The sequence below is a fragment of the Suricata suricatta genome, chromosome 13 (assembly GCF_006229205.1).
Source record: "Suricata suricatta isolate VVHF042 chromosome 13, meerkat_22Aug2017_6uvM2_HiC, whole genome shotgun sequence".
NCBI lineage: Eukaryota > Metazoa > Chordata > Mammalia > Carnivora > Herpestidae > Suricata > Suricata suricatta.
This window is the reverse complement of record NC_043712.1, coordinates 45,617,577-45,631,494: the sequence shown is the minus strand read 5'-3', so window position 1 is coordinate 45,631,494 and position 13,918 is coordinate 45,617,577. Positions and strand designations below refer to the sequence as shown.

The window sequence follows — 13,918 nt, the reverse complement described above, 5'->3', positions numbered from 1 at the left end:
ATTTTTCCCCCAAAGTCTCTTCATTTTTCTCCCTGGTGACAAAAGAGAGAATTACGTTATAAATGTACTACTATAAAATGTTACTTTAAGATCAGCATTTTCCTAGTATATTCTTTAGGCTGTTTTGAATTTTAGTAAATAAAACCCAATCTCAATAATAGAAAAGTCAATATACACATATACTTGGAATAGAATTGAAACAAGAAAGATTTCACTTTTATTGCCACATTTCCAGCATCTAGAATATTCTCTGGTACTTGTAAATATTTGTATAATGAATGAATAATCAAGAATCAAGGCAACCATGGAGACCAGCAACTCTCTGTTTTTATGTCATGACTCATGATCTTCATGTTTTCTATTTCTTTTACCTCAAATTGGTTTATCTGCCCCATATTCTCTATTTCTGGATCCCAGAAACTGATCATCTTGTTATTTAGCACGACCCTTCATCCCTGCTAAAGAGTATGGGTACTACTAAACCTAAAAATACAGTTCTTTTCTTTTTAAGTTTATTTACTTATATATTTTGAGAGACAGAGGGAGAGAGAGGGGGGGAGAGTGGGAGAGGCAGAGAGGGAGGGAAAGAAAGAGAGAGAGGGAGGGAGGGGCAGAGGGAGAAAGAGAGAGAGAGAGAGAGAGAGAGAGAGAGAGAAAGAGAATCCCAAGCAGGCTCTGCACTATCAGCACAGAGCCAAAAGTGGGGCTCAAACTTACAAACCTTGAGACATGACCTGAGCCAAAACCAAGAGTTGGATGCTTAACAGACTGAGCCACCCAGGTGACCCTGCCTTTTTTTTTTTTTTTTTTTTTTTGTCTACACTACTCTTAAATTAAGTTTCCACTCCTGGTTCAAATTATGAACAGTGTCAATGAAAGAACAGCCTAGTGGTATTTTCTGGAATAAGACATTATAAGTGGAGCAGAGAATTCTCAGAGATCATAGGTACAATCCCAATTAACTGCACAGTGTCTAAGTGAAGATAGACCTCACTGGCAAGTCATGAGAAAAGAGTTTATGTATCAAGTCCTCAAAATATTCAAAGTAACTCTGAACATCAAGAGAAAATATGATATGTCTACTGAAGAAAATTGCTGAGAGTAAGAATTAGAAAGAATAGTGCAGTTATAAAAAAAAAATCCAAAAAAACTGAACGATACTAACCAAAAAAAAAAAAAAGTACAGAGCGGTCAAATGAGATTGTCAAGTGATTTTAACCTCTCAGTTTCCATTTATCAATTCTTGACTACTGACAGAGTAGTTAATATTTTTATCACAATAATCTTTTTTATATAAGCTCTTTGAACAAACGATTTGCTCTTTTTAAAGAATATTGACACAGGACTCAGGGCCCCTGGGTGGCTCAGTTCGTTGAGCTTCCACCTTTGGCTCAGGTCATGATCTCATGGTTCATGGGTTCAAGCTTCGTATCAGGCTCAGTACTGATAGCTCAGAGCCTAGAGCCTGCTTTGCATTTTGTGTCTCCTTCTCTCTGTCTCTTTTGCTCTCAAAAAAAAAAAAAAAAAAAAAAAAAAAAAAACAAGTATATTTACATAGAACTGTTCAGAGTACCTACTATTACTGCATTCAAAAATGTGATGTTTATTTCATTCTGAGTCATAGGTCTTTCCTTAATATAAATGACAGCTCTAAAATTCAAAGAGGAGAATAGGCTTATACCCATAATTTAAAAAAAATTTTCCTTAGGACAAATGATACTAGAACAGTGGCAAGTAATCTAAAATTGCCTAACTTTCCAGGAAAGAGTGACCTTAAACATAATGCAAGTTCAAGTTCTATCTTAAAACTTTCAGTTCAGCAAGATCATTAGTGTCCTTATGTGTTATCCAGTCCAAAACTTCAAATACATAAAAGAAAACTGAGCTTCAAAAATAATGATCCTTCTTTCAGTAGTTGTTACAATAGAGAAAAATTTGTATACCATCAACAACCTTGATCTTATTTATAACTACAGAGCACTACCCCCAGTATTTGCAGATATACTACTTTTCAAGGACATGCAGTGTATTTACCATGATAAACAATGTGGAAGTAATTGAAACAAATATAAATAAATTTTAAAAACATATATCATATAAAGTATGTTGTCTGATAACAATGCAATAGAACTCAAAACCAAGAATATATTCAAGATAACCCCAAATATTTGGAAGTTAAATAATTCATTTTTAAATAATCCCCAAAGTCAAAAGAGAAATCATAAGAGAAATTAGAAAATCTTTACAAATAAATAAAAATACATCAAATTTTTATGAATGCAGTTCAAGTGGGGCTCAGAGAGGAATTTAAAAGCTTTAAATTCAAAATAAATGTAGTATAAAATCAATTGCCTATGGTTCTATATTTGAAAGCTAGAAAAACAGGAGCAAAGTAAATGGAAAAAATAGAAGGGACAAAAAATTATAAAATATAAGCAATATAAAAGATTAATACAGTAAATTAAAAATTAGGTTCTTTGAGATACGCCCAGGGGACTTAGTTGGTTAAGCATCTGACTCTTGATTTTAGCTCAGGTCATAATCTCATGGTCATGAGATGGAGCCCTGTGTAGGCTCTGCATTGGGCATGGAGACTGCTTAAGATTCTCTCTCTTTCTCCACCCTCTGCCCCTCCCACACTCATGTTCATGTGCTCTCTCTCTAAAAAAAAAAAAAGAAAAGAAAAGAAATTAGGTTCTTTGAAAGATCAACAAAATTGATAAATTCCTTTCTAAACTGATTACCAAAAAGAATATAAATTACCAATATCAGTAATAAAAGATGTATGATCACTTCAGATCTTACAGATTCAAAATGATAATCATCAAGACAGTATGGTATTGGCACAAAAACAGACACACAGACCAATGAAATAGAGAGCCCAGAACTGGACCCACAAATGTACGGCCAATTAATCTTTGACAAAGCAGGAAAGAGTATCCAACGGAAAAAAGACAGTCTTTTTAACAGATGGGACTGGGAGAGGAGGACAGCAACATTCAGAAGAATGAAACTAGACCACATTCTTACACCAAACACAAAAATAAACTTAAAATGAATGAAAGACCTGAATGTGAGACAGGAAACCATCAAAACCCTAGAGGAGAAAGTAGGAAACAACCTCCTTGACCTCAGTCACAGCATTCTTTTTACTCAACACATCCCCAAAGGCAAGGGAATCAAAAGCAAAAATGAACTATTGGGACCTCATCAAGATCAAAAGCTTCTGCATGGCAAAGGAAACAATCAATAAAACTAATAGGCAACCGGTAGAATGGGAAATGATAGTTGCAAATGACATATCAGATAAAGGACTAGTATCCAAAATCTATTAGGAACTTGTGGGAAGCGGCAGCACAGGAGGAGTGACCGGTCGAACTATAGCTCCTTAGAGGGAAGTTCCCCTTCTTGTCAAGGGGACGTGCCCTCCCACAAGTAGAGCAACAGCTCTCGGGACTCTTCCATGCGCCCTGCACACGTGCCCCTGATGTGGTTAAATGCTAAGGTCCGGTCAGTCCCTGACCTTTAAAAATAAGGGTCTACCACAATTCCTCCTCCTTATCCCTTGAGAGTTCTCATCCTTCCATGAGGTCATAGGGAAGTATGCTTTAGCAAGCAGGGTCACAAGGGGGACAGTCTGGAAAATAAGGAACTTGGCCTATTTTTATGCTTTGCTTATTCGACAGTAGCTTCTGTGGTTATTGTATAAAAGCTACAAACTGCTAATAAAGAATGACACTTTTGGTGCGATGGCTCTGAGTGTCCCTCCTGTCCCCTGACTTTCTGTCTCCTCTTTCTTCCTCATTCCCTTGCCTCGGGTCTCTTTTCAGATTGTCGCGGTGGGCCGCTACAGGAACGCACCAAATTTCACACCCAAAAAACAAATAATCTGGTGAAGAAATGGGCAGAAGACATGAACAAATACTTCTCCAAAGAGAACATCCAGATGGTCAACAGACACATGAAATGATCCTCAACATCACTCATTGTCAGGAAAATACAAATCAAAATCACACTGAGATAACCACCTCATGCCAGAGTGTTGAAAATGAACAAATCAGGAGACTATAGATGTTGGTGAGGATGTGGAGAAATGGGTACCCTCCTACACTGTTGGTCGGAATGTAAACTAGTGCAGCCACTCTGGAAAACAGTGTGGAGGTTTCTCAAAAAATTAACAATAGAACTCCCTTATGACCGAGCACTAGTACTGCTAGGAATTTACCCAAGGGATACAGGAGTGCAGATGCACAGGGGCACATATACCCCAATGTTCATAGCAGCACTTTCAACAACAGTCAAATAATGGAAAGAGCCTAAATGTCCATCAACTGATGAATGGATCAAGAAGATGTGGTTTATCTATACAATGGCAATGAGAAAGAATGAAATCTGGCCATTTGTAGCAATGTGGATGGAAATTGAGGGTGTCATGCTAAGTGAAATAAGTTAGGCAGAGAAAGTTACCATATGTTTTCACCAATACATGGAACAGGAGAAACTTAATAGAGGACCGTAGGGGAGGGGAAGTGAAAAAAAATAGTTAAGGAGAGAAAGGGAGGCAAACCATAAGATACTCTTTAATACTGAGAAGAAACTGAGGGTTGATGTTGGTGTGGGAGAGGGGAAAATGGGTAATGGGAATGGAGGAGAGCTTTAGAGTCCATTGTGATGGGTTGAACTTAGAAGGCGGAAGCAATGAGTTTGATTCTAAAATACTTAAATGTTTCCAGCTCTGATGACCAGTGTAAGGTAGTGCCATTAATGGGTTGAAGAAAGAGTAGTAACCACCCCAATTCCTCAGGTTTGTGGAACTCTACCTGCCCAGGTAGTTCACAATTGTTCTAATCTTTATTTTTCACACCTACCCTTGTATATAAGAGAAGTGAGACTCAAAGATATTAGATTGCTTACTTTCATTAGATTGTGCAGCTAGTGAGAATTCAGATCCATGACCCCAAAGTCTTGCATTTTTAACTACCATATTGAGTGGGGGAAAGCAATTCGAGGTTATGATATGCTAAATATGGGATATCTCATGTGATCCAGATTAATAGCCTTCTGCTTTGTGCCTTAGAAAACAGGCACAGGAACCAAGTCATCACTGAAGCCATATTAAAAGGCAATATGCTTCCTTCTGCTTGTGTAGACCGAGTAGCTGCCATTTTAATTTTAGCAAAGTACAACAAATCTAACAAGAGACATATTAAAGCTGACATATTAAATCCAACTCTGGAGTTCATGCCAAGAATTCACGTTCACCTCTAACCTCTCAGGTAGCATAATCCATGCTGAGAGTAAAAGAGCTTTATGATATGCAAGTTTGGTTTCAGTGTGGAGGGAAGAAAAGAGGATACCAGAAGAGAAGAAAGATTTTGAGGGCTTCCCAGTGTGGTATCCCCTGAATTGTTTTGACTTTGATCTGGACCTACCAGCAAAACTAAGAACAGAAGAAAAAGTGCATTTCCCATTGAAATTGGATACTCAAAGATCAGCTACTTCATTCCTGGTACAGGTATTGGCAGGTAGTGACATCTAGGGCCACACCCTGGCTGGCACCAGGGCCCACAGTGCAGTGACTATGGACTCTATACCTACATTTACATGCAGAGTACCAGGGCATCCAAAGAGGGATCATGGACACCTCTTTAATGACCAAGGGACCATTGATGGCTGAGTAGGGCAAGAGTCCACGGGAGGCCTGCTAAGGCATACAGAGGAGGAAGAGGCTTAGTGTCTATTCCAATGATGACATGGAGAACAGGAGATTGCTTCCTGCCAGTATTCCTTGCCTCTGATTAAATTGCTTTGGCTGTTATGGCCTGAGCAAACACACATTAGGAGTTGTTCACTCTTTCCTGTCTCTAAGCATTTTCTTCTGAGCTCTGCATATCCAATTCCAGCCAGTCATTCTAAAATCTGCTCCAGGACAGGCGCCTGGGTGGCTCAGTTGGTTAAGCTTCCAACTTTGGCTCAGGTCATGATCTCATAGTTCATGAGTTCAAGCCCTGAGTCGGGCACTATACTGACAGCTTAGAACCTGGAGCCTCCTTGGGATTATGTGTCTCCCTCTCTCTCTGCCCCAACCCTACTCATACTCTGTCTCTCTCTCTCTCAAAAATAAATAAAATGTTAAAAAAAATTTTAATCATGCTCCAGGAATCCTGAGCATCTTAGCTTAAAATCAGGATTCCTTTTAAATAGAGGATGCAGAATAAGTTCCAGATATATATTGCAAAGTTTTACTAGTGTAAGACACAAGCTAATCTTCTCCAAATTATATTTATCGGTATATTTTAATGTCCAAATAGTCTATAGTTTCACTAGCCTCTTCATATTTAAAAAATAAAGTTATACATTCACATAATTAGATATGATAAATGATCAGAGAATAATATAATGAAAGCTAAGTCTTCTACAACCCCAAACACCGAGTCCCTCTTCCCCGAGGGAGCCACTATTAACAGGTAATTGTCTGTAACTTCAGAACAGTTTCCATGCATATTGCTACATCTGTATTTTTTAAACTTAAAAAATAATCATACTATTCTTACTTTTCTATACCATAATTTTCACTTAATAATGCATCTTGAAGGTTTTAATTCAATCAACATATACATATCTACATTACAACAGTGTCTGTCATATGGCTATACCATAATGCACTTAACGAGAAGCTTAATTCCAGTGACTTATTAATTGTTCTTATGAAGAGAGCTACAATCAGATCAGTGTACTTATATTTAAAAACTTTTTTGGGGGTTGCTTGAGTGGCTCAGTTGGTTAAACATCTGACTTTGGCTCAGGTCATGATTCCTGGTTTGTGAGTTCGAGCCCCACGTCAGGCTCTGTGCTGACAGCTCAGAGGCTAGAACCTGTTTCAGATTCTGTGTCCCCCTGCCCTCCCCTGCTCATGCTCGCTCTCTCTCTCAAAAATAACTAAATATTTAAAAAAAAAACCAAAAAACCCTTTTCTGAGTATAGTTGACACACAATATTACATTAGTTTCAGGGCACAGCATAGTGATGCAACACGTCTATACACTATGCTAAGCTCCCCCCAAGCGTGGAGCCATCTGTCACCATACAGCACCATTGTAGCATCACTGACCACATGCTCTATACTGTGCCTTTTACTCCCATTATGTTTTCATTCCATAACTTTCAGCCTGTATCTCTACTCCTTTTCATCCCTTTTGCTCCTCTTCTCACCCCCTTCCTTCTGGAAACCATCAGTTTGTTCCAGGTCTGATTCTACTTTTTGTTTATTCATTTGTTTAGTTTTTTCGATTCCACATGTAAGTGAAATTATACAATATTTGTCTTTTTCAGCCTGACTTATTTCACATAGCATAATACCCGCTGGGTCCATCCATGTTGTCACAATCAGCAAAATCTTTCTTTCTATGGCTGTATGATATTCCTCTGTGTGTGTGTGTGTGTGTGTGTGTGTGTGTGCATGTACTACATTGTCCTTATCCATTCATCTATGTATGGATACTTAGGTTGCTTCCATATCTTGGCTATTATAAATAATGCTTTAATAAGCAGGAATGCATATATCCTTTCAAATGGGTATTTTTGTTTTCTTCAGGTAAATATTCAGTACTGGAATTATTGGATCATATGGTACCTCTATTGTTAATTTTTTCAAGAATCTCCAACTGTTTTCCTCCGTGGCTGCACCAATTTACATTTTTACAGACAGTACATGAGGGTTCCTTTTTCTCCACATCCTTGCCAACACTTCTTATTTCTTGTCTTTTTGATTTTAGCCTTTCTGACAGGTGTAAGGTGATAACTCACTGTGGTTTTGATTTGCATTTCCCTGCTGATTACTGATGTTGAGCATCGTCTCACTGTTGGCCATCTGTGTCTTCTCTGGAAAAATGTCCTCTCAGGTCCTCCGCCCATTTTTAAATTGGGTTTTTTGGTTTTTGGTGTTGAGCTGTATAAGTTCTTTATATATTTTGGATATTAAACCCATGCTTATATGGCCAGTTAATCTATGACAAAGAGGGCAAGAATATCCAATGGGAGAAAAGACAGTCTCTTCAACAAATGGTATTGGGGAAACAGGACAGCTACCTGTGAAAGAATGAAACTGGACCACTTATTTCAACCATACACAAAAATAAATTCAAAATGGATTAAAGAGCTAAATGTTGAGACCTGAAACCATAAAAATCCTAGAAGAGAACATAGGCAGTAATATCTTTGACATCAAGAGTAGCAACATTTTTCTAGATATGTCTCCTAAGGCAAGGGAAACAAAAGCAAAAGTAAACTATTGGGACTACATCAAAATAAAAAAGCTTTTGCACAGCAAAGGAAACCATCAACAAAACAAAACAAAACGGAGGGCAACCTGCCAAATGGGAGAAGATATTTACAAATGACATATCCGACATCAGTGTGCTTATATATTGATGCACTTTAAATTTCAAATATATTTCTGATTTGGTAAAAACATTGCCAGATTTCATTTGAGACTAGGTTTCATCAAGTTCCAGTTTCACCAAAAGTGTATGACAGGCCTTCTTTCTCTCCAGAACTGATGTTATGAACCTTTAAAACTTTCGTTCAACTGATTAAATATTGTACTAAATAATACTGGTAATAAATTGCAGAAGTGTGAGGTTTTGAAAGTAATGAAAGTAATAGTAACAGATGAGTGCACCAGATTTGTTTGTTAATTTCAAATTATGGTTCTATGTTTCATGGGTTGTATTTTTTTACCAATATGATATTGAGGTATTTAAAAAGTGAGAGAAAAAAATCACTTGAGATTCCTTTGAAATTAAATGAAAGAAGATATAGACTTTCTTCCTGTTATGAATTGCGTATTTTCTACATCTCCCTTAACATCAGCTTGAAATTTATAAGAACCCCAAATATTGAATTTTCTGGAAAATCAAATATTTGTCTGGGAAAGGAGAAATCACATAGTCGCTGAGGATAGTTAAATGGATTTACAAATAAGAAATACATTTTATCACATCATAGGATGTATCTCATTGACATGAAGCTTTTATTGCATTGATTTTAGGAAGTAATTTTTATTGTACATTTGTACTTTTCTGGATGGCACAGTCACTGGAGAAAGAGGAGTCAAGGAAAGAGAAGTCATGGGAGGAACAGTGAAAGACAAGGACAGTAAAGGTAAGAAAGAGAGAGACAGAAACACTGGTGTGAAATGGCCTATTTTTATTTCCTTGTGGGATTCTCTTTACTTACTGAAAGATGTTTCCTTCTGACATAGAAGATTCACGCTGAATAATCCCAGTGTATAACATTTTCTTCTGAATTTTGGGTTGATTTTGATGAAGCTGATCCCTGAGTAGCCTGGGTTCACATTGGGGGATTATCAGGTGTAAGTCAGCAGAAAACAAAACGCTTAGGTGAGTATGAAGGATAACAGAATACACTTTCAACTGTTCGGCTTCAAAGAATTCTCATCCAGAGTGATCGCCTGTGAAATGAACAGATATCTTCACCACTGGCTTTGTTTTAAATGGTGCAGGAGCGTTGTGCAAAGGGAACGTGGACACACACGCTACATGGTGTAAATAGTAGGTCATGTTTATAGGGTACGACCTTATAAACAGAGAGACAGCAGAGAACACGTGATCACCCCCATCCCTCAGGATTCCGTAGAGATACCTGCTAAGGTGAACACAGCGGGAGCTGGATTCTTTCCCACTGAGGGGCCTGCCCTTTGAAAACTTCACATATTTATAAGAACCAGGGTTGGGGATAGGGAGAGCCTATGCAACAACGGAAGCTCCCTTGTCTAGAAGATGAATAGTGGCGGGTAGAGGCAGGTGCTGGGAAAGGGCCTCCAGCCTGTTCTCCACTAAACTTACCCAAATCAGCTAACTCAGGTCTTCACTAAGCTGCCATACGCAGAAGGAGGATATGTCTCCAGAGTCTTCGGCAGATTTGTCTCTCCTCTGTTAGTCTGCATATTATTACACTGGATTATTACACACAATTAACTTGTGTTTGGGATTTTGATAAAATGTAGGGTAAACATGATTCAGCTTTTTTTGTTTCTTCCTTTAGTTCCCTGAGCATTTATTCAGCATTTTGGAATTCTAACTCTGCTACTTGCTATATGTATGACCTCAAGCAAGTTATTGAACTTCACAAAGCTTCAGCTTGTTCACTTGTAAACCGGGGATAATGATTCCTATATCTGGTGGTATTGTTTAAGGGAGAAGTAAAATAAGTCATGCAAAATGCTTCTTGAAATACCTGTTTCTTCCTTTTTCTTTCTTTCTCTTTTTCTTTCTCTTTCTCTTTCTCTTTCTCTTTCTTTTCTTCCTTCCTTTCTTTCTTTGCTTCCTTCCTTCCTTCCTTCCTTCTTTCTTTCTGGAAGAAAGGAAAGAAACAGTGTTTTCTAATTTGGTTAACTTGGAGAGGGAGACCATCTAATACTAAAAGTTCCACTTAATAAAATTTTTACCTAAATAGGATATGTTAAATTGACATCTCTAAAACTCATTACTTCCTAATTTTTGTATCTCTGTGTATAACGTCTTCTATATGAAGAAAACAATGTGGAGTCTTTGAAATTCCTAAATCTCATGGTAAGGGGATATTTCTGAATAGTTGTCCCATCTTTGAGACAATGTGTCACAAATGGTACAAATAAAGCATAGTTTCCAAACAGGTGGAAATGCCCTGTGTAGTCAAATAAGTGCAGAGCAATTAATTCTCATTGAAGAAAACAAACCGTGGCTACCAAGAAAGCTGCATATATTATAGATACTGAAGTACTAAGTGAAAGAAAGGTCATTTCCAGAACTACCATACTGAAATGGAATTGTTTAATTATTTTAATGTGAATGACAAGGTCATAAAATTAATCTCCAAATATCTCTAGTTTTTAAATTAATTTTTAAAATAAGTTCAGCTCAAACTATAATCACCTGAGAATTTTTAATTTCTTTGCTTGTAGTTCTTGGTAATTCTTAAAATAATATGGTTAACATTCAAGCTCAGATCTGCTATCAGCCCATTTCAACTCATGAACACATATTCTAAGCAGAATATAATGTGTCCTTGGTATGAGTGTTAGGGAAACAGGACATCAAATTTCTCTTTGGGAATTCTACAAGGGCTTTTATTTGAGAGAGAGTTCTCAGGAATATGTTTAACCTGAGGCATATCTGAAATGGAATAATAGAGACATGTGTCAAAATAGACTATTCTGTTACCTGAAACATTTTCCCAAATCTCCCACTGGTAACATAATGACATTTTGGTTCTGAAAAGTAGGTCCACTCTGGTGGGAAAAGGCAGAGTCATAAGATCATCACTTATATTTCCTAAAATCTTAAGGAACCAGAAAAAAATGTCACATTTTTCCCATTTGAGAACTCAAGTTAAAATGTCTTCAAAAATAGAAGATAAGTGAAAAGTTTATTGTGTTTTAGATATGGGGAAAATATAAAAAGAGTTACCTGCTTTTATAACATTTGTCTCTAAAGGACAAAATGTCAATGTCACATCATCCACGGGCATTTGGGAGCCTCTGAATTTTCGAGCCACACTTGCCACCTGCCACTGTGAGCAAGCTCACCAGCCTCTATTTGTCCATCTTGACCTCACAAATTTAAAATGAGGATTAAATGTGGTCATAAATATCATGACCTTTATGTAGAACTTAAAAAAATGCAAATTCTCATTTATTTTAGATCATCACACAGAGGAATAATAAAAGAGCAAATGACTGATTCTCTACCCCAGTTGCAAAGCAACGGTTCCTGAAATGCACTGCAAGATACAGTAAGCTGAGACACCTACATTGGTCAGTTCAAACAGCTGCTAACAGGCCCCTTTTCCCCACTGGCTAGTCTGATTAGAGTAATATAGTGGTGGCAAGAGATTGGCTTTTAGAGTTCAATAGTCATGAGTTTGAATGATGACACCACTACTTGACGGCTGCGTCATTTACAAGGTACCTGCCTGTACTTTCTGAGGCCATCTACCAAATGAGTTAAGTGAAGCACCGGCACAAAACTTTGTATTACATGCTGTAAGCACTCCATAAATGTTAGGTTTTCTCCAATGTTTCTTTTTTCGAAGAAAAAAATATCAGGGAATGTGTACAGTTTGAAAATTCCTGCTAATCAGAAAAAGAAAAAAAAAGGACACTGAACAGAAAATAAAGGCACTAATTAGGGAAATATGGTAAAGAACCCTAAAACCACCAGGTTCAGAAGAAATATGTTTTCCTCTACTATCACTGATTTAATACAACAAAATGCTATGACATCCATATAGCACCTCCAAATGTCAGAGCGGGCACTTCATTTGAGGGTTTTTTTTAATATGAGATTCTTGAGTTTGATTTCTAGCTGTCAATCAAAATGCTACTTTTAATCTTACTAGTTTCTGTCACTGAATTTTGATATGAACCCCATTAAATTTTATTGAAAAGCAGCCTTTATAATATAGTTACCCTCCAAAGTTAATGAATAATGTAACATATTGTTGATATTAATTCATAAAACGCATAAATAATGACATGAAATCTAATCAGTACCTTTTAGACCTAAATGTTTATCTTTAAAAATGATGTGATGAACTGTATTACGTTGTAATTAGCATTTTGTTTAAAGACTTACAAGTTAACCCTTATGTCTATATCCTGTGCATTTTAGCTTAATACTAGGTAGCTAGCCGTTTGCCACTAAAATAACATATGGTCAAATTAAACAGATGTCATCATTTGTAGATGTGGTTCAAATTTTACAAAAGTTAAGACAACTATGTAACTCACAGGAAGTCAAAAGAATTCTAAGCTACTCTCCCTCCAAATAAGGTATTGCCAAGTGGAATACAATTCCATCAGAAAATAATCACCTCCAGGAAATTCCAAGGGGAGAAGCTATACCCATTGTTCCACAGCCTTGGTGCGTTGATTCAGCATAAGGTAGCAAGAAAATTTTAAAAAAACAACAACAAAACTGGTTTTGTGTACACAGGACACTGTCTGTCTTTCAATACTTTCAAACGAACTCATTCTTATTCATGGAAGGAAAACACCTACATAGTTCTGTGAAACCAAAGTCAATAGAAATATCCACATATCCAAAATAAGGATTTTTGTCAAAGAGAAAAGATATGCCAAAAGTATTCCTACCATCAAATAACTTTGTACTTTTTTAATTTGGCAATGTTTCTTTTGCTAAAATAAGTGGAAATGCAGCCTCCAAATTCATCCACTACTTTTCTTTCTTTCTTTTTTTTTCTGGAACCTACCCAACTATCCAGAGGTATAAAATCTAGATCCCGTCAAATATCAAGTGAAAGACATTCATCCTGACTTATAAAAAGTGGAACAATATTAGAAAAGCACTTCCAATTAGGAGGACAAGGTTTTTGCACAAGTAGGACCATCAAGTTCATATATTGTTGGTTGGTATGTGAATAGGCACAAATGCTGTGGAGAACATGTTGATAATATCTATTAAATAAATAATTGACAACCTTTCAAGTCAGAGTCTTTCCTGTCAGAATTTACTCTATAAACATACTTGTCCATGTGAGCATGAAAATTCCCATTATCACGTTTGTTCATAACAGCAAAACAGTGGTGGCTCCACTGCCCAGTGAAAAACATATGACTATAGGTTTGGTGGCATTAAGTAGAGCTGTAAATCTGGTTAGGTTAAGCAGTATTCAGTCCCTAAAAGAATCTCAAATGAAAATATCTTCCTCATTTAGGCTAAGAGATGGTAAGCCACATTCAGGACATCTGATGGGAGGGAAAATTCAAAATGCTAAAAATGAATGAATGAATGAATTAGCACTTCTGTAGTAAACTGGTAAACATAAAGCTATAAAATGCCTAATACCTTGCTACCATAAAAAGATACTTGTATCTTTGCTTCCCATGCTTGTATTT

The 13,918-nt window shown here is 36.9% G+C and overlaps 1 long non-coding RNA gene across 1 annotated transcript; it reads right to left on the bottom strand.

Moving 5' to 3' along the window:
- Window positions 1–9,237: 9,237 nt before the first annotated feature.
- Window positions 9,238–9,903, bottom strand: LOC115276031. The gene is made up of 2 exons (XR_003901781.1): window positions 9,867–9,903; window positions 9,238–9,472 (listed from the first exon to the last, which is right to left on the bottom strand). It is a non-coding gene; the product is annotated as an uncharacterized LOC115276031 (long non-coding RNA).
- Window positions 9,904–13,918: the final 4,015 nt, after the last annotated feature.